Source organism: Piliocolobus tephrosceles, chromosome 7 (assembly GCF_002776525.5).
Source record: "Piliocolobus tephrosceles isolate RC106 chromosome 7, ASM277652v3, whole genome shotgun sequence".
NCBI lineage: Eukaryota > Metazoa > Chordata > Mammalia > Primates > Cercopithecidae > Piliocolobus > Piliocolobus tephrosceles.
In genome coordinates this window covers 8,871,405-8,893,323 of record NC_045440.1, presented here as the reverse complement: position 1 = coordinate 8,893,323, position 21,919 = coordinate 8,871,405, and the positions used below count along the sequence as shown (strand labels likewise).

At 39.5% G+C, this 21,919-nt stretch overlaps 1 long non-coding RNA gene across 1 annotated transcript in view; it reads right to left on the bottom strand.

Moving 5' to 3' along the window:
- Nucleotides 1–753: 753 nt before the first annotated feature.
- Nucleotides 754–21,919, bottom strand: part of LOC111547365 — a 56,793-nt gene continuing 35,627 nt past the window's right edge. Inside the window, exons 2-4 of the long non-coding RNA XR_002733112.2 lie at nucleotides 10,464–10,611; nucleotides 1,814–1,892; nucleotides 754–892 (exon numbers count right to left, since the gene is read on the bottom strand). This is a non-coding gene — a long non-coding RNA (uncharacterized LOC111547365). The remainder of the gene's footprint in view (nucleotides 893–1,813; nucleotides 1,893–10,463; nucleotides 10,612–21,919) is intronic.

Sequence of the window (21,919 nt, the reverse complement as noted above, 5' to 3'; positions counted from 1 at the left end):
GATTCAGCAAAATTAAAAACAGAGCTTGGTAAGAAATCAAAATTACAAGTAATGGTATTGAAATCAGCGTAAGAAGGACTAACAAGCAAAGCCACCAATTTAGCAAAGTATAAAAGTTCTGGTGATTACAAGCATGAGATGCAAGTCTAGAATAAAAAGCAAAGGATACTGATTAGAACACAGCCCATAAACAGGAGAAAGAACAGTCTAGAATCTGGGTCAGTTTTATTCCTAAAGAAAATTTTACAAAACATCATAGAAATAACAAAGAGAGTTTCCTGGTATAAAGAGAATCTCTGTCTGTAGCTCAAAACGGGTCACCGATACTAAGAAACACTTATTTTAAATAGTCAACAACACCACCAGGTAGTTCAAATAGCTAAACACCTTCCAGCAAAGTAGCTTTACTTCCAGCAATAATCTACAGCTTGAAAAGCAATCAGGACTAGAAAGCATCAATCATGACTAGTAATGACGAGGAAACCATTGGAAGTCCCCTAAATTGGTCATTCTATTTTGTTTTCATCTCTGATTACACACACTGGCAAACAGAATGTCAATGTTCCTTGGAGTTGCCATGACTAAGTCGTTCAATACTTTAACTATATTTTACTCACCAGAAAAATAACTTTAGGTGGTCCGGGTTCTATCTATATAGTTCTACAGCTCCCGGCGGGGCGGGGGCGGGTTCTTCTCAAGAACTCTGAAGGACCTGAGATTTTACCATGCGCACAAGTTGATGAGTTAGCCTACCAGTTCCATGGTGCTGGAGGCTCCTGGGCAGCCATTCCGCACCATTGAGCAATCAGCATCAGCTTCATGTTTGCAATGTCACAGCGTTGTGTGGTGCAGTGCAGTTGGGTGCTGCACGTGAAGTGGGTTTGCATCACTGCTGAAGAATAAGGCCAGAGATTGTGCATTAAGAAAAATGAAATTATTAATAAGTTTTAGGAATTAATAAAATTTAATGCAAAGGCATTAATCTATGCAAAAATGCAAATAAAACAATATAATAACAGACCCATTTATATTTCTTTCTACATTTAGAAAAGATGGAATATTTTGTGACTCTGCTAAGGTGAATCACTAACTTTTCAAAAAAAATAAAAAGGTAAAATTGGGATTTTAATTTACACAGTACACAAAAAACTGTAAGAAGTTGATTAAAGATACAGAGAATTGCAAGCTTAGAAGCCCCCACACTTAACGCGGTGCAAGCAGAACTGTCCTGACATTTGTTCCAGATGCATAGATTATCTGTGTTACACAGTAGTCAGTAGACAAGTCAGCCCTCTGGCCTGGGCATGACCACATGTCTTCTGTCTTTTAAGGTAAATCACTATACAAACATCCTTTGGAAGATATTCCAGACCAAAGCTGCCCTTGCGTCTGCATGCCGTGTTGGCAGAAATGCAAGAGACCCGTGGAAAGGTGTCTCACAACATTTGGAACTGTTGTTGAAGAAACATGTAAGATCACTGCCTTCCGAGCAACCCTGCACATTACAAATATTCCTTCTTTCCAGATTATTGTTCTTCCCGCTGTCTGCTCACTGTCCCCCGGGGAAGCCGTCCTCCTGCAGAAGCATGTGAGCCTGCTCAATGACTGACTGACTACACAGGACATCCAAGAGAATTTGTTCAGACTAATTATTAAATTTTAATTGGGAGTTCAGTAAAATTGGATAAGAGTGCAAAAACAATAGTGTCTCTACCCTCCATAAAAAGCCAGTTTAAATTGGTGGTTATCAAAACAAAGACTCCATTCACAATAAACTCAGAACCACCTAAGAAAATTCTCACAAAAGATATACATGACTTTTATGTTGGAAACTATGTATTTTATGGGGGATTAGCATCAATTCTGAATATATTAGGGGACTTCTCCTGCATCTAGAAAAGAAAAAGAAAATATAATAAATGCTCCTCAAATTAATTCAAACATTCCAAGCAATTCTGTTTGAAAGTACAACTGATTATTTTTCAGGGACATAACAATAAAATTAATAGTTAATCTTCACAAGGAAGCATAAATGACCAAGAATATTTGGTACTAACTTGAAAATGAAGAATAAGGATAGAGACTGTACACTAAGAAAAATGAAATTATTAATGAAAAGTTTTAGGAATTAGTAAAATTTAATGAAAGAAATATATGCAAAAAACAATAAAACAATACAAGAACAGACCCATTTATATTTCTTATTACATCTAGAAAAGATGGAATAGTTTGTGACTCTGCTGAGATGAATCACTAACTCTTCAAAAAAATTGAAAGATAAAATTGGGTTTTTATTTTACACAGTACACAAAAAAACTGTAAGAAGGTGATTACAAATACATAGAAATAGTATAACTTAGATTTTTTTTGAAAATATAGAAACATTTAAAAGCTTTGATATAGATGGATTATTTTAAATAAGATACAATTTAAAGTTTAAGGAAAAATGGATAAATTTAACTCTACTGATTTACAACATCGGTAGGAAGGAACACCAAAAGTAAGTTGGGCCGGCCGCTGGGGCTCACACCTGTAACCCCAGCACTTCGGGAGGCCGAGGGCCGGGCGCGGGGGCTCACACCTGTAATCCCAGCACTTCAGGAGGCCGAGGTAGGTGGATTGCTTGAGGCCAGGATTTTGAGACCAGTCTGGCCAACATGGCAAAACCCCATCTCTACTAAAAATACAAAACTTAACTGGGCATGGTGGCGGACACCTGTGGTCCCAGCTACTCAGGAGGCTGAGGCAGGGGAATCACTTGAACCTGAGAGACAGAGGTTGCAATGAGCTGAGATCGCGCCATTGCACTCCAGCCTGGGTGACAGGGTGAGACTCAGTCTCAAAAAAAAAAAAAAAAAAAAAGTAATTCAGACAACAGTTACAGGATTTTATAAATTTCTTTTTTATTTATTTATTTATTTATTTATTTTTATTGTTATACTTTAAGTTCTAGGGTACATGTGCATAACGTGCAGGTTTGTTACATATGTATATCTGTGCCATGTTGGTGTGCTGCACGCATCAACTCGTCAGCACCCATCAATTCGTCATTTATATCAGGTATAACTCCCAATGCAATCCCTCCCCCCTACCCCCCATGATAGGCCCTGATGTGTGATGTTCCCCTTCCCGAGTCCAAGTGATGTCATTGTTCAGTTCCCACCTACGAGTGAGAACATGCGGTGTTTGGTTTTCTGTTCTTGTGATAGTTTGCTGAGAATGATGGTTTCCAGCTGCATCCATGTCCCTACAAAGGACACAAACTCATCCTTTTTTTATGGCTGCATAATATTCCATGGTGTATATGTGCCACATTTTCTTAATCCAGTCTGTCACATATAAATTTCAATAGAATTGCATGAGAACATATCTTACCATTCAGCAAAATGATATGCAATGAATTATGTAAAAAGATAAGAATCTCCTTAGGAGTCAGAAAAATGTAAATCAAAATGTCAATGACACATCATTTTAGACCCAACAAATGGGCAGAATATAAATTTTCCCTGAAAATACTAAATGCTGGCAATCATGTGAGGAGAGACTGTTTTTAGAAACTATTAATAGAATGTAACCTGTTACAAAGTCTTTGGAAATCAACTTGGCAGTATTTAAAGATTTGAATATGTACACTGTCAATGCACAGATTTCTATTTTCAGGTATGAGTCCTAAGTGACACACTGACATGGAGTCCTGAACAGTGATGTTTGTGGTAGCATTTGGTTTAGTCACCAGAAAACCCTAATATTTCACCAGATTGACAAAATGGATAACTAAATTGTGATTCATTCACAACGTTTAGTATTTTGGAACCGTTTCAATAAATAAATTAGCATACATAATTTCAGTTTGTAGAAATCACAAAATCATCATGTTGAATATAGCAAAGTACAAAATTCTACATACACCATGAGGCCATTAGTGTAGAAATAAAACACCAATGTTCACATACAAAACAAACCTGGAGTACAAGATTGTGGACATAAACATGAGAATGACATGTCCCAGCTGTCAGATCAAACAGAGGTATGTAGGTGCAATCAGCCTCTAGTTGTATTGTGATGTTTTATTCACCTTATACTAAGAAAGAAATCTGAGAAAAAAATGTTGGAAACTGTCTAATCTGTGTGATGAAAATATGGTTATTCACTACATAATATTCTACACTTTATAATTAAAATTGTGAAAATAACATGCGTTCACAGATTGAAAAACCATGAAAACGTATATTAAGCTTTTACAATTCCATAGAACATATATAATAATTTGCTTCATGTAATGACTCAGATAGAAAACAGGAAAGCAATTTGTCTCATTTCTTGAAGAAGCGATGACTGATATAATGGATTAAATGGTATCTGCCCAGGCCTGGCACGGTGGCTCATGCCTGTAATCCCTGCACTTTGGGAGGCCAAGGCAGGCAGACCACGAAGTCAGGAGTTCGAGACCAGTCTGGCTAACACGGTGAAACCCTGTCTCTACTAAAAATACAAAAGTCAGCCGGGCATGGTGGCAGACTCCTGTAATCCCAGCTACTCAAGAGGCTGAGACAGGAGAATCACTTGAACCTGGGAGGTGGAGGTTGCAGTGAGCCAAGATCGCGCCATTGAACTCCAGCTTGGGCAATAGGAGCAAAACTGCGCATCAAAAAAAAAAAAAAGGTATCTGCCCAAAATTCATGTCCAGCTGGAAGCATGGAAGGTAACCTTATTTGGAAACAGTATTTCCAGACGTAATTATGTTAAGGACCCTTGAGAAGAGATAACTTGGATTTAGGATGGACAGCTAAATCCAACGACTGATGTCCTATAAGCAAAGAAAAGGGAGACGTGAGTCACACTGAAGGTGGTGTAAGGATGGAGGCAGAGGTCATGGGGTATGCCTCTAACAGCCAGGGAACAGCCAGGATTTCCCCCAGAGGCTGGGACACACGCTTGAGCAGGTGCTGCTTCGGGGCTTCCAGAAGGAACCAATCCTGCTGACAACTTGATTTCAGACTTCTGGCCTCCCTGAAATGCGAAGGAATAAATTTCTGTTGTTTTAAAATACCCACTTTGTGGTAATTTGTTACAGCAGCCCCAGCAAACTAATAAAAGTGAGTATGCATTGAATTATGGGGGAAAGAATATACATGAAATCCAAGTATATTTTCTGTTTGCTTGGCATAATAAATCGTCCGTCACAACCACTGCTACTTTTAGAAATGCTGTCAATATATTTCTTTACTTCTTAAAATGGAAAGTCTGAATTTTAAGGATTTCCTTGAGTATACATATAATTCTAATATTATTCTAGATATCGAAGATGCATGCATCAGACGTGATGAGGTGAAGATTCTAGCTCCATCCCACCCCTCTGAATTTTAGTTTCCAGATTCATAAAATAATGCTGTTGATAGAGTTACCCTAGAGAGTTGTGGTCTAAAGTCATACAGCTGGTACTAGAAAAATTTAACCAAAATATTTACAATCCGCATGTCCATGTTGTCTTAGGCACGGCCGTCCAACGATGTTTCATTTTGTTGCTCAGATGTCTCCCCAGGATGTTTAATAACCAAACACTGTGCTTATCCCTGGCTTCTCCACCTTTTCAAAATACTTCTCAGTCGGTCATTTAAAGATAGTTTCGAACTTCTGTAAATAGATCTTACTCTTTAAAAAAATTACTGGCACTACTACTACTAATATTGTAACAAAGCCAAACACTTATAGAGTGTTCACCTGTGCTGTTTTGCAAATGTAATCTCAGTTAACTCCCACAACAACCCTATGAGGCAATAGAGATAATAATGGTATCGGCTGTAAGTATTTTTGAAGATTAAGTGGTAGTGAGTATATAATATTCGGAGGAATGCCTAGTATACATCAAATGTAATATCCAGTAAATCTCAGCCCAGACTCATGATGCACCGAGATTGCCCAATGGTGGGTTTAAGTGACTGAAGTGAGTAGCTCATTTGTAATTTAAACTTACTAGTTACCACACTAAATTTTAAGGATCAGATTTCAAGTTCTAACGTAAGAATGGAGATTCGTGTGCACTTGCAAAGACAAGAGAAAGGCGACAGTATTCACAGGGATGTCCACTCCTGCCGCCTGTGCTTTGCAGATTAATATACCATGTGGGAAATGGAACCTGCTGAGGGACTGCCTCGGGTGCCAATAGCCACAAATGCTTTCTGCCCCACTGGTGTGAAGAACATTGGGTGATATGGTTTGGCTGTGTCCCCACCCAAATCTCATCTTGAATCGTACTCCCATAATTCCCACGTGTTGTGAGAGGGTCCTGGTGGGAGATAACTGAATCACGGGGCCAGTTTACCCCCATACTGTCCTCATGGTAGTGAATAACTCTCATGAGATCTGTTGGTTTTGTAAGGGGAAACCTGTTTGCTTGGCTCTCACTCTCTCTCTTTGCCTGCTGCCATCTATGTAAGATGTGACTTGCTCCTCCTTGCCTTCTGCCACTATTGTGAGGTTCCCCAGGCATGTGGAACTCTATATCCAAATAAACCTCTTCCTTTTGTAAATTGCCCAGTCTCAGGTATGTCTTTATCAGTGGGTTGAAAATAGGCTAATATATTGGGCATAACATGGTTTTTTTTTTTTTAGAGTTTCTATTTTTTTAATTAATTTAAATTTCAATTCTGAGGTACATGTGCGGGAAGTGCAGGTTTGTTACATAGGTAAAGGTGTGTCATGGTGGTTTGCTGCACCTATCAACCTATCATCTACGTATTACGTCCAGCATGCATTAGCTATTTTTCCTGATGCTCTCCCTTCCCCCACCTCATCCCCAGACAGGCCCCAGTGGGTGTTGTTACCCTCCCTGTGTCCATATGTTCTCATTGCTCAGCTCCTACTTATAAGTGAGAACATGCAGTGCTTGATTTAAGCTCTCTATTGCTTAATTCTGAGCATGTGTTACGGTTTTGCATGGGTCATGATTGCATTTTCAGTTTCTTGGGTCAAAATATCAGAGGCTTTTCCAAATGCAGAAACTGACAGAAAACTCTAGGACAGCCTGCTGTGGTTCCGAAGAAGAAGCTCCAAGAATTCACAGTGACAGAGAGTATTTTGCATAACAGATAGAAAAGGTTTTCACAGAAATAAATTGCTTAAAACTTTCTAAACAATTTACAGAATGCATGATGAGGACTGAATAAAAAGGACCATGAAACTAAAACCAGACAGGTTTGCACAGCTCAAATCCAACGAGCAGGGGCACCATGATCTTGCACTCCCAGTGGGGCCAGGACAGAGAACAGTCATTTCATCATATTGCTTAAGAGATGAGGCCAGTTACATAAAAAAGAAAACCTGAAGATAGCTACTGTTATCCAATGTAATAGGTTTTGGTGAACTCCTACTGTTATTATAATTTTTTGGTATACAAACCAGTAAAATGAACTACATACAGTCCTAATTACAAAATATCTATTCAACCTTTCTCCACAATTTCTTTTCCCTTCATGAAGTCCAACCAAACTTTATTCTAGCTATTGTCTTTATGTGCATACAAACCAGAAAATTCTACTAAATTTGACTTCTGCTACAGTGAAAATTCTGGTAGAGTCTGTGAAACTAGATTTAATGAAACTTACTATATCCTTTTCATTTTGTATACAAATATTTTTGTAGAATTTTAGCTTTCCAAATCTTAGCTTTATCATGGCATGCTGCAAAGTAGATGATACTGAACAGAGAGCAAGTTTGATTTACATTTACACAAAACACGCACACAGTGCCCCTCACAGGGCCATTGGCTAGCACTCCTGTACAATTTCTAAGACTTTGATAGGAGGGTATCTGAAAAGTTGACCTAAAAGATAGGGAAGAGGATAAGTAACTATTAGCTAATAAATAGGGAACATGTCAGTTTGTGGAGTTCGAAGTACAGGAAAATATCTGTGCTGGCTGCTCTGGTCCCCAGATATAGCCTTAGACCCACAAGAGCTGTGAATCCTTAGAAATTACCCCCTACTGGAGAGAGCATAGTGGGAGACCTGGAATAGAGTGTAGGTTGACTTAATTATGTCGAAAAATACAGGCCGGTGTTTCTTTCTCTGTTAAAGACACCATTTTTGCTTATTCATATATTTAATCCTTTATGGCCTAAGGGAAACAATGTTAAGCCCTAGGCTAACAGGAAATAATTTATTTCTGTGATTTTATTAAAGTGTTGGAAAATAAACATTCTGAGAACTAGGGGAAAAGAAAAAAAATTGAGCTATTTAGATTTGAGTGGAAAACAGGAGTTAGCTTATAATTACTTCAAAATAAATAGTCTGTTATATAACATACACTTACCAATTGTTCACTGTCTCACAATGAACTGAAGGACAGAAAAGAAAAATGAGATTTAGGTTAAGACTAGGAACAAACATCTTAAAGCGTGATTAAAAACAAAAAACAAAGTTTCCCAAAGGAACACACAAATTACTTTTCAAGGAGTATATTAGTCCGGTCTCACACTGCTATAAAGTAATACCCGAGACTGGGTAATTTATAAAGAAAAGAGGTTTACTTCGCTCCTGGTTCTGCGGGTTGTACAGGAAGCATGGCTGGGGAGGCCTCAAGAAACTTACAATCATGGCAGAAGGAGAAGAAGGCACACTTTTAAACAACCAGATTTCCTGAGAACTCTATCATGAGACCAACACTAGTCAGATGGGGCTAAACCACTAGAAACTGCCCACAAGATCCAATCACTTCCCACCAGGCCCCACCTCTAAACTTGGGGATTACCATTTAAAATGAGATTTGGGTGAGAACACAGATCCAAACCATATCAAAGAGTGTTTTACATAGAATAGTGTTTCCCTTGCTTAATATTTCTATACATTTGTCAGTGTGTTACACGTGTGAACATGTAATATCCCACGTAGTTTATCTCACAATATCTGCCAAAAGAAGAGGCCAAAAGTTTGAAAATTTACGCTGAAACTATTTGCCATTAATTGTCACAACGAAACAAACACAGATGTGCTAATCCCCACAATCTCTGTGCAACCTTAGTTTCTTGAAACACAATTTCTTCTCATTTGATTTTAAAACCTGTGTTTACAATTTCTGACAAATACAAACATGTTTATTTTACATGCGTTTACATTTGGATACATGCATTTAAATTATGACAGCTTAGCATTTTCTCTTGAATTATAAACAATTCCATGAATACACCACTCTTCTAAAATTAAACAAAATAATCTTGGCCTGTATTTTAGTTTGCTTGTCAGCTAATAAAAAGCAAATACAGGCTGGATGCAATGACTCACACCTGTAATGGGGGGGCTGAGGCAGGAGGATTGCTTGAGCCCAGGAGCTCCAGGCTACAGTGAGCTGTAATCACGCCACTGCACTCTATCCTGGGCAACAGGGTGAGACCCTGTCTCAGAAAGAAAAGTAAATACATGTGGCACACACCTGTATAAAGTCACTGTACTCGTTTTCTGTAGCTAGAATATAGAATTTATACCTGCTTTTCTGACTTCAATAAACAAAAACACTGCTGGAGATAAGATTATCCATTTCACTATTATTTTCTGCCTTTTTCTTCAAAGTCAGATCTCCTTTTACCTGAGCCAAGGTAAGTGAAGACCTTCCTGCTAAACTCAGATGGCAGTTGCTACCAGTGAGGCTCCCTGAGAATCTTACAACCTGGGGTACAAATTTGCTGGTCTCAGTTTATTCATTTATATTTAAATAATGAGTTAATAGAAAAGCAAATTTAAACATGTTATGCAGCATATTGCATTACATTTAACAATACAAACCTTACCAAATTATTACTAAGTAATTTCAACTGTAATCAAGCAAGATTCAAGGGATGAAATCATCAAACTTGATTTTTGTCTCTTCTTACCTCTTTAAAATTGTTCCGGGAAAGCCTGTTCTTTAATGACTCCCATCATTTCCAGGGAATAAATAAATCTCTTTTATTTGTCCAGGGCGCTTTCTACATGAAGATGTCAGATTATTAAACTCCCTTCATCATGACCCCAATTCCTGACTCTCAGGAGTGCAGTTGGAGCGAGCCTTGGAGGGTGCAGGTTTTCCCTCTCGTTTCGCCCACTCTCCCCATTTTTCACGGCTTTGCTTTTCCTCCCTGCCTCACATCTGCAGGTTTTACCCCATCATGACCTCTGGAAGGAGAGCTCACATGGAGTCTGCCCCTGTGCCGCTGAGTCCCTCAAAGACGGACCCTGTTCTTTCCTTCCCCTTACTTAGGCTCTTTCCTATCCTGCTGATAGTGGCAGGTGCCCAGTCTCTGTTGCTCACAACCTTCCCTGTTGCTCTCTTCTCGCTGCCCCACAAACTCAGGAGAGTTCAGAGTGGGCTCCCATAATAATAATATGATTATGGGAGCCCATGATGGACGTTAATCATAGCATAATTTTGACTCTAGTGGCCGTATCTTTACTGAGCCATCAACGCTGGTGGCAGGAAAGCCAGTCACTTACCTGTGTTTCTCAGGCGTGACTCGGACTTCAGCAGCTCCAGAAGTGGCATATTTGTCTCTGAGAGCTTCTTAAGTATCTCCTTCTTGAGGTGGATCTGCCTTTGACATCAGTAATAGTCTCATGATTTCACTTTCCTGACCCTTTGTACCTGAAACATGGAGGAGAGACTAGGTTAGAAGCAATCTTACATCTTTACAAATATTGCATGTCTGTATTTCTCAGCTGAAATAGAAACCAAAATAGTTCAATTTTAACATCCTAGTATATATAGTAAAAGTTGTGACTTCGGGGCACAAAAAGAGGAAATAAATCATTCATTTCTCTGAGTTATGACAAATATTTCTCAAATACAGTTTATCTGGGGAGAAGGAATCCAGGGAGAATGCTCCAATGAACTACTTCTGAAAGACCTTTAATGAACAGAAGAATTAAAATTAGTATGTGTTATCAATGCATTCGTTTTATTAAACATAATTTAAGATTGTTGGATTTTTTTCAAAAATACCAAACATTAGGCATTGTTTCTCCAAAAACAGAAGTAAATTATGGTAACAGATAAAGAGTTCCAGGATTTAGAGAGTAAGGGATAGGCAGAGAACTAGAAAGAAAACAAAATATCAGTAAAGAGAGTAATTAGATATTTTATGGAGAGGAAGCAACACAATGATGACTATTTGGTGCAGAAATACTGGAACAAGGTATGGGTAGAGGTTCTTGCTTTGCAGAATAGACAGACTGATGATGGGTGATACCCTCACAGACGTTCTCAAAGCCCCCTCCCACTGCTGACCCCACATCGAGAAGCTCAGCCTCCACTTTTCTCAAACTCATCCTTCCCCTAACTCCTGCCACCACATCGCTGTTCAAGACCCCTGGCCTAGAAGAGCCTAGCCGACCCCTCACGGCTCTGCCTCACCCAGCTCCGAGAACGCAGCCATGTTGCAGCACAGTACTTTCAAATCAGCATTCCTAAAACACATTTATTACAACGTGTCCTCTTGTAAATTCATCAGTGCTTCTCGGCAAAACATTTCCGTAAAAATGCTCTCCACAATCTTTCTCCACCCCTTATTTTCCACAATTATCTTCTCCTCCCCTACAGGCAGAGGCCACCAAAGATCAGCCCCGCATTTTACTAAACACAATTTTTATTTATCCAATCGCTGCAAAACAGTAACAATGATATTGACCCATGCATTCCACATAACAAAATCCAGTATGAGAACTACCTGGGGGCCCCTTTGAGAACATGGTACCCCAATATATGGCATGTTAGAGATTAAGAAAATGCAGGAGCAAGGTCTGACCTTCCTTTGCCTTTCTCCCCAAAAGCAGGCCATAAAGGAATTTTCTGACCAATCTTGCCTGAAATACCCTCATTCCAGATGGGTCCTGCCCTATACCCAGAAGCCAGGGGAACTCTGAACACACAGGCCCTGCTAAAGTCGCCCTAGTTTGTCCAAACCTGTTTCCTCACGGTTGTCCTTTCTTCATTGAACCAAAGCATAAACATGTACAACTTTCCCTGGGTCTTTGGGTTTCATTTCTAAAGGCTCCCATGTCATATAAAATTTTGATTAAATAAATGTGTTGGGCTTTTGGGTTTTTCTCTCATTGATCTGTCTTTTGTTGTGGGATGTCAGTATGAACCTTGCAGTGGGAAAGGGAAAGATTTCTGTCTCCCTTACACATATTAGCATTCAAATCTACTGCATTACCAGGTTTGCTTTTAAGGTCAAATTCAAAGATTACCTCCTTCTTAAAACTGTCATTGATTAACACACTTCCCTGGTCAGAAGAAATGCCTCACTCCTCTACCCTCTCAATGCCTGTAAGGATAGCTTTTCTCTCTTCTTCAAACTCACTAGCACACAATTTGTGCATCTGGTTTTTTATTTACCAGATTTAAAAAATGTGACAGTAGTTCCTAAATAAATATTATTGGATTAAATGTGCTATTTGTACTGGTACCACGCACCAAAGTATTAGATTGATGCAAATGTACTTCTGTATTTTGCCACTGTAATTGCAAAAAACGCAATAATTTTTGCACCTCCCTACTACTAAAGCATATGTTGTGAAGTGTGTGTGTGTGTAGTGTGTTGAGAAAAATCTAGCAAATTCCCTTAGTGATCTGTTTTTAATAGAAATTGGTTTTACACTCCCAATCCTACTGACTCCTGCTTCTAATCAAATCATAAAATGGAGACAGATTTGGTTTTTGGAAATTTTTCTTTCTAATATGTACTACTTCAAAATGAGAAGAAAAGATAACTCACAGTCATGTAGGAATGGCAGAACCTCTCAGCCTGCAGGCTGCTGCTTCCCACGCACCTTGTGCTTTGCCTAATTCATACTGTATAAGCACACAGTGATGAATATGCATTGTTTCTTGGTGAGCACAGGATGGTCCCACAGAGGAACACTGATTCTTGTTCTCTCATTTGCACTGTGCTCTTGAAAGCATTTAACACATTCCACACCTTGGATTATATCCTTTTCCAAAAATAGCTTTAAAAAATACATTTTGCTGGAAGTATCCTACATTCTCTTTTTATATATAAAAAATAAAATAAAAATCTGCGCCCTTATGGTATTCTGCAACATTTTATGTAGAACTTTGTACTGTTGTTTTCAACGTTCAAATGATGGGAGGAAATTTACACCTGGACTCCACAGTCTCCCATCACTTGTGGAGAAAGGATTTATAGCAAATCAATCTATGACCAGAAGATAGATGTGGGTACATTTTCCTCAATTCGAGAAGCAACATTAATCTACTGTCAGCGGCCATGGAAAAACAATGCAGAGAAAGATTGTGGAAGACAAAGCCAGAGGAGAACAGGAGCTGGAATCCTCTACCAAGGGCGGCAGCTCCGATGTGGGATTCATTAATGCAGTTAGAGAAAGACAATGCTTTGTTTATAGTCTGGCATCCCCTGGTGAAGACAATTTTGTATGGGATTTAGCATTGTCATCAGACTTCTTAAGCCCTGCAGGGGAATTAATATGGTATTAGGGGATTCTTCTGCAGTTTTCGCCTCTAGTGTTGTTTTTTTAGGTGAGTTTCAGGCTCCTTCCATTCTAATGAAGGCATTAAGAATTCTCTTGGGAGTGTTGTAAGTTAGAACTGAAACTTATGCAAATATTTTTCCCTGTAGCAGTTTGGGTGTACCACAGTCTCTAGCTTCCAGTCTTTGCTCGCTGAAATGAATGTTTCAACAGCTTCATGCCAGTCTGGTCACCACAAAACCCTAAGTTGTGTGTAATATTTTATGCTAGTGATCAGTCGCATGCAACACAAATAAGACTGTTAGGCTCATAAAGTTGTTCAGCTGACATATTTCAAAGGAACCTCTTCTAAAATAAAACCTTTCTTAAGGTTAAAAATGCATTTTTCGTAGTACAGAAAAATAAACAATAACTCTGTAAAATGCTGTTATTGTTGACTTTAAAAATCACACATTTTTGTCTTTGATTTTTATCATGCCCTTATTTGAATATGACAATTGTTTTTAATTTTTTTATTTTTTTTATTATACTTTAAGTTCTAGGGTACATGTGCATAACGTGCAGGTTTGTTACATATGTATACTTGTGCCATGCTGGTGTGCTGCACCCATCAACTCATCAGCACCCATCAATTCGTCATTTATATCAGGTATAACTCCCAATGCAATCCCTCCCCCCTCCCCCCTCCCCATGATAGGCCCCGATGTGTGATGTTCCCCTTCCCGAGTCCAAGTGATGTCATTGTTCAGTTCCCACCTATGAGTGAGAACATGCAGTGTTTGGTTTTCTGTTCTTGTGATAGTTTGCTAAGAATGATGGTTTCCAGCTGCATCCATGTCCCTACAAAGGACGCAAACTCATCCATTTTTATGGCTGCATAATATTCCATGGTGTATATGTGCCACATTTTCTTAATCCAGTCTGTCACAGATGGACATTTGGGTTGATTCCAAGACTTTGCTATCGTGAATAGTGCCGCAATAAACATACGTGTGCATATGTCTTTATAGCAGCATGATTTATAATCCTTTGGGTATATATCCAGTAGTTGGCACCCTTATCAAGCATCATTTGACCATGTATGTGAGGTTCTATTTCTGGGCTCTTTCTTCTCTCCCATTGGCCTATATGTCTATCTTTTTGTCAGTAACCACAGTGTTTGATTACTATAGCTCTGTAGTAAATTCTGAAAGAAGGAAGTGTGAGTCCTTCAACTATGTTCTTCTTTTTTAAAATTATTTTGAGCTGAGCACTGTGGCTTACACTGTGGGAGGCCAAATTGGGGAGATCACTTCAGCCCAGGAGTTCTAGGCCAGCCAGGGGAATAAAGCAAGACCTCATCCTTACAAAAAAAAAAAAAAAAAAAAAAATGTTGGCTATTCAGGATCCCCTAATACTTCACACAAATTTTAGGAAAATTCATTTCTATTTCTGCAAAAAAATGCTGTTGGGATTTGTACAGAGATTGCACTACATTTGATCTTTCTGGGTAGTATTGGCATCCTTAACAATACAGCCATGTCTATAAGTATTTGTTAGAAAAACAAAAAAAAGCTAAATATTCCAACTTGTGCTACTGCACATAGGAACTGGATGGCTAGGTAAAAGCCGTTCCAGAAAAAGACTATTCAAAGACATTAAATATATTTACAGGAAAAATACAAAACTACAGAAAAGTACAACTGTTAGAGTAGGCAGACAGCCAGACATAAGCAGGAGATGGGGATACCTGAGAAAAGGAGGTCTGGAAAATCTCTCACCCCAGGGACCACCCAAAACCTGCATGCTGGGTATATGCAGAGAGTGGGGGAAATACCTAGGCAGAAGGGAACACCCCTTAAGATGCCCAGCAGTCGCTCACTCTGCAGTTAACCTGTCAGAATGCAGCTGGGTGTCAGTTGATAAGGGGAAGAGGGCAAAGAAGAAATTCCTAGGCGATAACACAGGCACCGTTTATATCCAACACTTGGCCTGTGCATGTGCACTAATAGTAAGGGAGGGTCCCACAAACCTGGGAAGGAAACTTAGTGGGGAGAACGGGAGGACTTAAGGCAGGAGTGGAAACACTAGTCAAAGAAAAAAGGAGGGGACTTAAGGCAGAGGTAAGAACTTCAAGAGAGTATTTTTCATCATGAAAACCCAATACAGAACTCACAGGCTGCTGCGGGCTCACTCCCCTCAGCAGCGAGCTCTGCCTCTTCTTTTCAGCATGCATTGTCTCTCTAAATAAATTCTCTACTATTTTCCTTTAATTTTTTTTTTTTGATAAATCAGTCACTTGGCAGAATTCTTTCTCCAAGAATAAGAACTGATGATTCTTGCACTTCCTGTAACACAAGGGGAGAAAAGCAGTATGATCATCTTAAATGGTATTCCAGATTAGAAATTACACAACTGAGCCAAGTGTAGTGGCATCCCAGCTACTCAGGAGGTTGAGGCAGGAGGATTTCTGGAGGCCAAGGGTTTGAGGCTGCAGTGGGTTATGAGTGCACCATTGCGCTGTAGCTTGGGCAACAGAGCAACATGCTCTTTCTAAAAGTTAAATGAATAAATAAACAAGCAAAAGGAAGGAAGGAAGGAAAGAAGGAAGGAAGGAAGAAAGGAGGGAAGGAAGGAAGGAAGGGAGACAAGAAAGGAAGGAAGGAAAGGAAAGAAGGAAGGAAGGAAGACAAGAAAGGAAGGAAGGAAGGGAAAGGAAAGAAGGGAGGGAGGAAGGGAGGCAGGGAGGGAGGAGAAATCATAACAAAGAAATGTTAGAAAGAAAAACAAGAAATAGAGTATTTGATATTTATTTTAGGAATAATTTGGAGAAAAGAAATGAAGTTAGTAAATAGATTAATAGAAAACTAAGGAAGAAAAAACTAAGGATATTACAAACGTATAAAGGTATACTTAAAGACAAAAGAAAAATAAATTTTGGGGGCATATATTGCTGTGTAAGAAACCACCCCAAATCATTGTGGCTTAAAACAACATGCATTTTGTCTTGTCAAAGCTGTTAAAGGCCGAGCCGTGTTTTCAGGGGAAGAAACATGAACTTTAACTACTGGTGAGGGGAGAGATCCTTGTACCAGGAGAACTGCGGGGAGGTCATATCTGGAAACCTCCTACCACCCAAGATAGAGCCGTAAATCCAAACGAGAGAGCAAAGAAAATAAACCACATAGGATGCAGATGAACAACAGAAACAACAGCAATGTAGCAAATACATATGAGTGTGTAGCCTGTGTCCGGTGTGTAGCATAATGGGCACAGTAAATACACGTGAATATGTAGCCTGTCTGCAATCATGAGGAAACAATTAGAGAATTGGAAAAACCGAGCTGTGACACAGACCAAAAGATGACCTGGTCTTTAAAACAATAAAAATAAACCTATGTTGTGAAAGACAGAAGAGGGGAGAAAAGAGATACTGGTTCAGACAGCACTGACCAAAGAGACTTGTCAACCAAATGCTCTGGGGGAGACACTGATAATGAACAGTGATTCTTATAGTCATTTGGGAAATTTGAATTAGGATTTTATTTTAAATATTAATATTTTATCAACGAATTGTTGGCTATGATTACAAAGTGTTGACATATAGGATATCAAATGATCCTAAGTGAACAGGGAATGAGACAAGGAAGAACAATATTGTATCCACAAAATTTACTACTTCAGAAATAAATCCTAAGTGAAACATAGAATCTTTCTGTTTGACTATTTCCTCAAACTATTTTTCCTTGGACAGCAGGCATCTGCAAATAAGAAATTGAAAGGGAAGCTTCATTAAACACTCAATGAGATTTACCAGGACTCCTGAAGCTCTGTTTTGTGTTGTGGTTAACAGATCCGTGGTTATGTCAGAAGCCCTGGTCTGACCTGATGAGAGTCCAGGTCGTGGGGGAAGGGGGTAAAGCAATTGATTCCCTGTAGTAACACTGAGACAGGAGACTTCTCTTGACCCCCTCACAGGACTTGTGACAGGGTGGCCCATTTGTTTGGCCACCATGCTGAAACCCTTTGTGGGAGGGGGAGCATGCAGGTGAGCAGGTGCAGGAACCAGGGTGAGTGCCTTTGCACACCAGCAGGAATGAAACCTGTATCAGCCTGTGGCAGCATCTAAGAGTTGCCCGTGACCTATGAAGCCCCAGAGGGTGTGTTACAAACAATGCTCTTTTAACTTTGCCATCTGTGGATGGTTTAAGTGTTAAACAGCTCAGTGAAGAGTCAGTGTGACAGCCTTTTTGGGTTCCTACTCCCAGTGCATCCCAAATTCTTGTCTGGCATCCAGGAAGAATCAGGTCACACAAACAGACTGAGGGTGGTATATGTGGAGGGTTTTATTGAGTGACGGGAGTGACAGAAGTGACTCTCAGCAGGATGGGGAGGTGGAAAGGGGATGGAGTGGGAAGATAATCTTCCCCTGAAGTTTGGCAATCCCCAGCCAAACTCCTCTCTGACCATCCCCAGCCAAACTCTTCTCTGACTGTCCCCAGCTGAACTCCTCTCTGACCTTCCCCAGCTGAAATTCTCTCTGACCGTCCTCGGCCGAACTCCACTCTGACCATAGTCTCTGATATCCAGCTGCCTCTTCTCTCAACATTCAGATGCATCTTCCTTCTCTCCTTTTCTGTTATTCCACTCTGCTCTTCTGCCAGTGAAATTTGGGGGTTTTATAGGTACAGGTTGGGAGTGAGGTAGGCCAGGGTTGTTTTGGAAAAGGCAACCCTTGGGTAGGAAAACAGGAATGCATGTTCTCATTTAGAGCTGCGGGTCTGGGCTTGAGGGTGGTGCCCTTGTCAGGGACCCCCCTCTCTTCTACTGAGTATTTCCCTTCCTCCTGTCCAGATCATTGAGAAACCAAGCCATGCAAATATGTGTTACCTTCTAGCATGTAGAGAAACCCTCTAGATAGCAACTGATAGGACCAGGGGCCAGGCCTAGCAAAGGGCAGAGCTGATGAAAAGCAAGACAGTCTAAGAATTAATCCTGCCTGTCTTAACATAAAAGATTCTTATATCATTTTTAATTTTAATTGAATATATAATGAACTAATTCAGTCTACTATGAAAAGTCATGGGAAAAAACCGTATTCGCCAAATTTTAGAATATTATTCCATCTGTCCCCACTGACCACTCATACTTTCTCTTTTCTTTTCCCCCTTCTAACTTATTAGAGTTATTATAAGGACAAAACTAACAACAAAATATTTATAAATCATAAAACATCATTTATTTTGAAGTATTTTTCTTGTTCTATTTCTATATTCTTCCCTGATTCATTTTCTGTTTATCCCTCTCTCATTCCTCTTTTAAGCACAGATAAAAGATGTGTTTCCTTATCTTAAAAGATACCACCCCAAGAGATTAATTAACATACAGAGAAATCATTAACATGCAAATTAACCTACTAAATGCCATGTTTTCTCATGAAAGAAGCCTGAGGCGACAGTTGCTCAACAGCAACCAGCAACCTGTGGCCTCAGGGAAACGTGGCAATGACTGTCTTCCCCAAGAGAATGCTGGCACGTGAATTATATCCGGCAAGCAGGATACAGAAAGTTTCTCATTGGAAGATGCTCTTCCCACTTTTATTGCTGGAATTTTGCTAAAACAAAGAAATCTGTATTAAGATGAGTGCAGCTGCATTAGAAACAAGTGTCATACATGTTGAAATGTATTTATTTTTCCAACTCATACCAACAGAAACTCAATTATTCTTCATTCTGGAAGATCTGCTAAGTTTCCTTAACTTACCGTGTCCTGATATCTGTGGTGAAGGCATGGACTGCATTGACTGCGCCGCAGAAGAACTCTGATGTCAAGAGCTGCATTTTATTTAATTCATTATTATTATTATTATTAATAAATGTAAAAGGAAAATAAAATCTCAGGACTCCAAATTCACTGTGCCAGAAGGTAAAAGTTAAGTTGGAAGCTGAGTCATGAAAAAACCCAAAAAATCAAACTCCTTTAAAGAGTTTGATTCTTTTTTATAAAAGACTTTAAAGACTTTAGCTGTGATAACAACACTTAACATGAGCTCTATCCTCTTCAGTGTTTAAGTGCTATCCATTGTTGTTGATTATTCGTATAATGCCATACAGAAAATCTTAAGAGCTTATTTATCTTACTTGGGTAAAACTTTATGCCTCTTAATTGGTAACTCTCCATCTTCCTCTCCCCTGCAATTCTCTGCCCCTGAGTCTCTGAAAACCACTCATTGATTCTATGATTTGAGTATTGAAGGTCTCGCATATAAATGGAATCATGCAGTATTTATCTTTCTGAGACGGCTTTAGTTCACTTAGAATAATATCCTCAAGATTTAAGCATGTTGTTACAGAAGATAAATTCTCTTCTGTTTTTCAGGGCTGAATAGTATTTTATTGTATATATGTAATGGGAGCATTATCTGACCACCCTTGCAGGGAATGCAACAAGGTAGTGGCTCATCTGTTCAGCCAGGGATGCTTAAACCCCCGGTGGGGGGAGCGGGGGACAGGGGGCATGAGGACAGTCAGGTGCAGGAGATTTGGTGAGCACTTCTGAGCTCCATCCCCATGGTAGCATCTAGGGGTGGGTGTCTGGGACTCCCAAAACCCCAGTGTGCATGTTACAGTGCTCTTTTAAGCTCTGACCCCATGATAGCATCTAGGGGTGGGTGCCTGCAACTCCTGAAGCCCCCGTGGGCATGCTACAGTGTTCTCTTGAGCTCTGATGTCTGCAGACAGCTCAAGTGTTAACCAGCTCAGTGCCCTCTTGGTCCCTGGGTTCTTGTCTGGCATCCAGGAAGAATCAGGTCCCATACGAACTTGAAGGATGGTGAATGCAGGGATTTGGCTGGGCAATGGAGATGGCTCTCGACAGGATGAGTGGGGTGCTGGAAAGGGGATGGAGTGGGGAGATGATCTTGCCCTGGAGTTTGGTTGCCCTGTGGCCAATATTCTCTCTGACCATTTCCAGCATATCTCCTCTCAACATTCATACACTCCTTCTCTGCTGCTCTTCTGCTCCCTTCTGTTCTGTTTGTCTGCTTATGTGCTTGTGGAGTGTGGGGTTTGGAGTTTATATGGGTACAGGATAGGGGGATATGGCTGGCCAAAGAGGTATATTTTTAAAATGTTCAATGTTACTGCTAATCAGGAAAATTCTAAGAAAAACCATAATGAGATACCACCTGTCAGGATGGCTATCAACAACAACAACAAAAACAACAATGACATACACGCACATACAAAAGAGAGCAGGTTTTGGTAAAGATGAGAAGACGCTGGAGGGACACTTGCACACTGTTGGTGGGAAAACAAAGCAAAGAAACTGCTATGGGAAACAGTTGGAACAGTACTCCCAACGCTAGAAACAGAAGTGCCATTGGATTCAGTTATTCCACTTCTGGGTATTTATCCAAAATTATTGAAATTCAGGATCTTGATACTAGAAAGACTTTAAGGCAGTTATTATAAATATGTTCAAAGCTTTCAAAGGAAATATAAACATGTTGAAGAGAGAAATAGAAGATACCATAGTGTAACAGAATTTCTTGAGATGAAACAATGAAATATCTGAAAGAGTTATTTAACTTACTAGGATTCATAGCAGTTTATAAAATGCAAAAGAAAAAATCAGTGAAATTTTAGAACATTAGAAACTATCCACACAGAAACAGAACTTACACCTCAAATATGTGAAGAATAATTGTATTACAATAACATAGAATATCCCCCAAAATCCTTAATAGATTTTAGAACAGAAAGAAACAATAATTTAGAATATCCCTCAAAATCTGTAATCGATTTTAGCAAAGAAATAAACAGAAAACAGATTTTAGAAACAGAAAGAACTGGAAGTGGGAGCATGCTCAATATCATTAAGAATGTGAAAGGAAAATAAATCTTGGGACCCCGAACTCACTGAGCCAAAGGGAAAGTCAAACTAGAAACTGCATCATGAAAATCTGCCTCCCATTTTATTCCTAAATAAAACAGCTACAAAAATAAAAAAGCAACATACCTCCCCCACGGTTTTCCCAGTAAGAAATCCCTTGTGGGCCCCAAGATTCTTACCCTAAAACAGTCCTGTTGAATTTCACCCCAGCAGGAAAAATTGACACCTTATCTTCAGAGGTATGACACAAAGGATGAGACTCAAAGTCATATCTCTGCTCACTCGAGACAATGCATATTTGATTGCTTCCCCTGACCTATGCTTATTTCATTTTATGTAAAAATGCAGATTCAGTGAGCTAGATGAATATATAATTGACTATTCCTCTACCGCCTCTCACATGTGAATGTCTGATCAAAGACTCAAAGGAATGAAACCATTTGCCTCTTACCTACCCACACCTTTTAAAATGTCTTCCTCTTTTCCCAGTATCTGTCCTTTCCTCTTTAAATGTTGAAGCCTTCAAAATCATCTTTAGAGAAAGGTACCTTTCTCTAAAAGTGGGATGTATC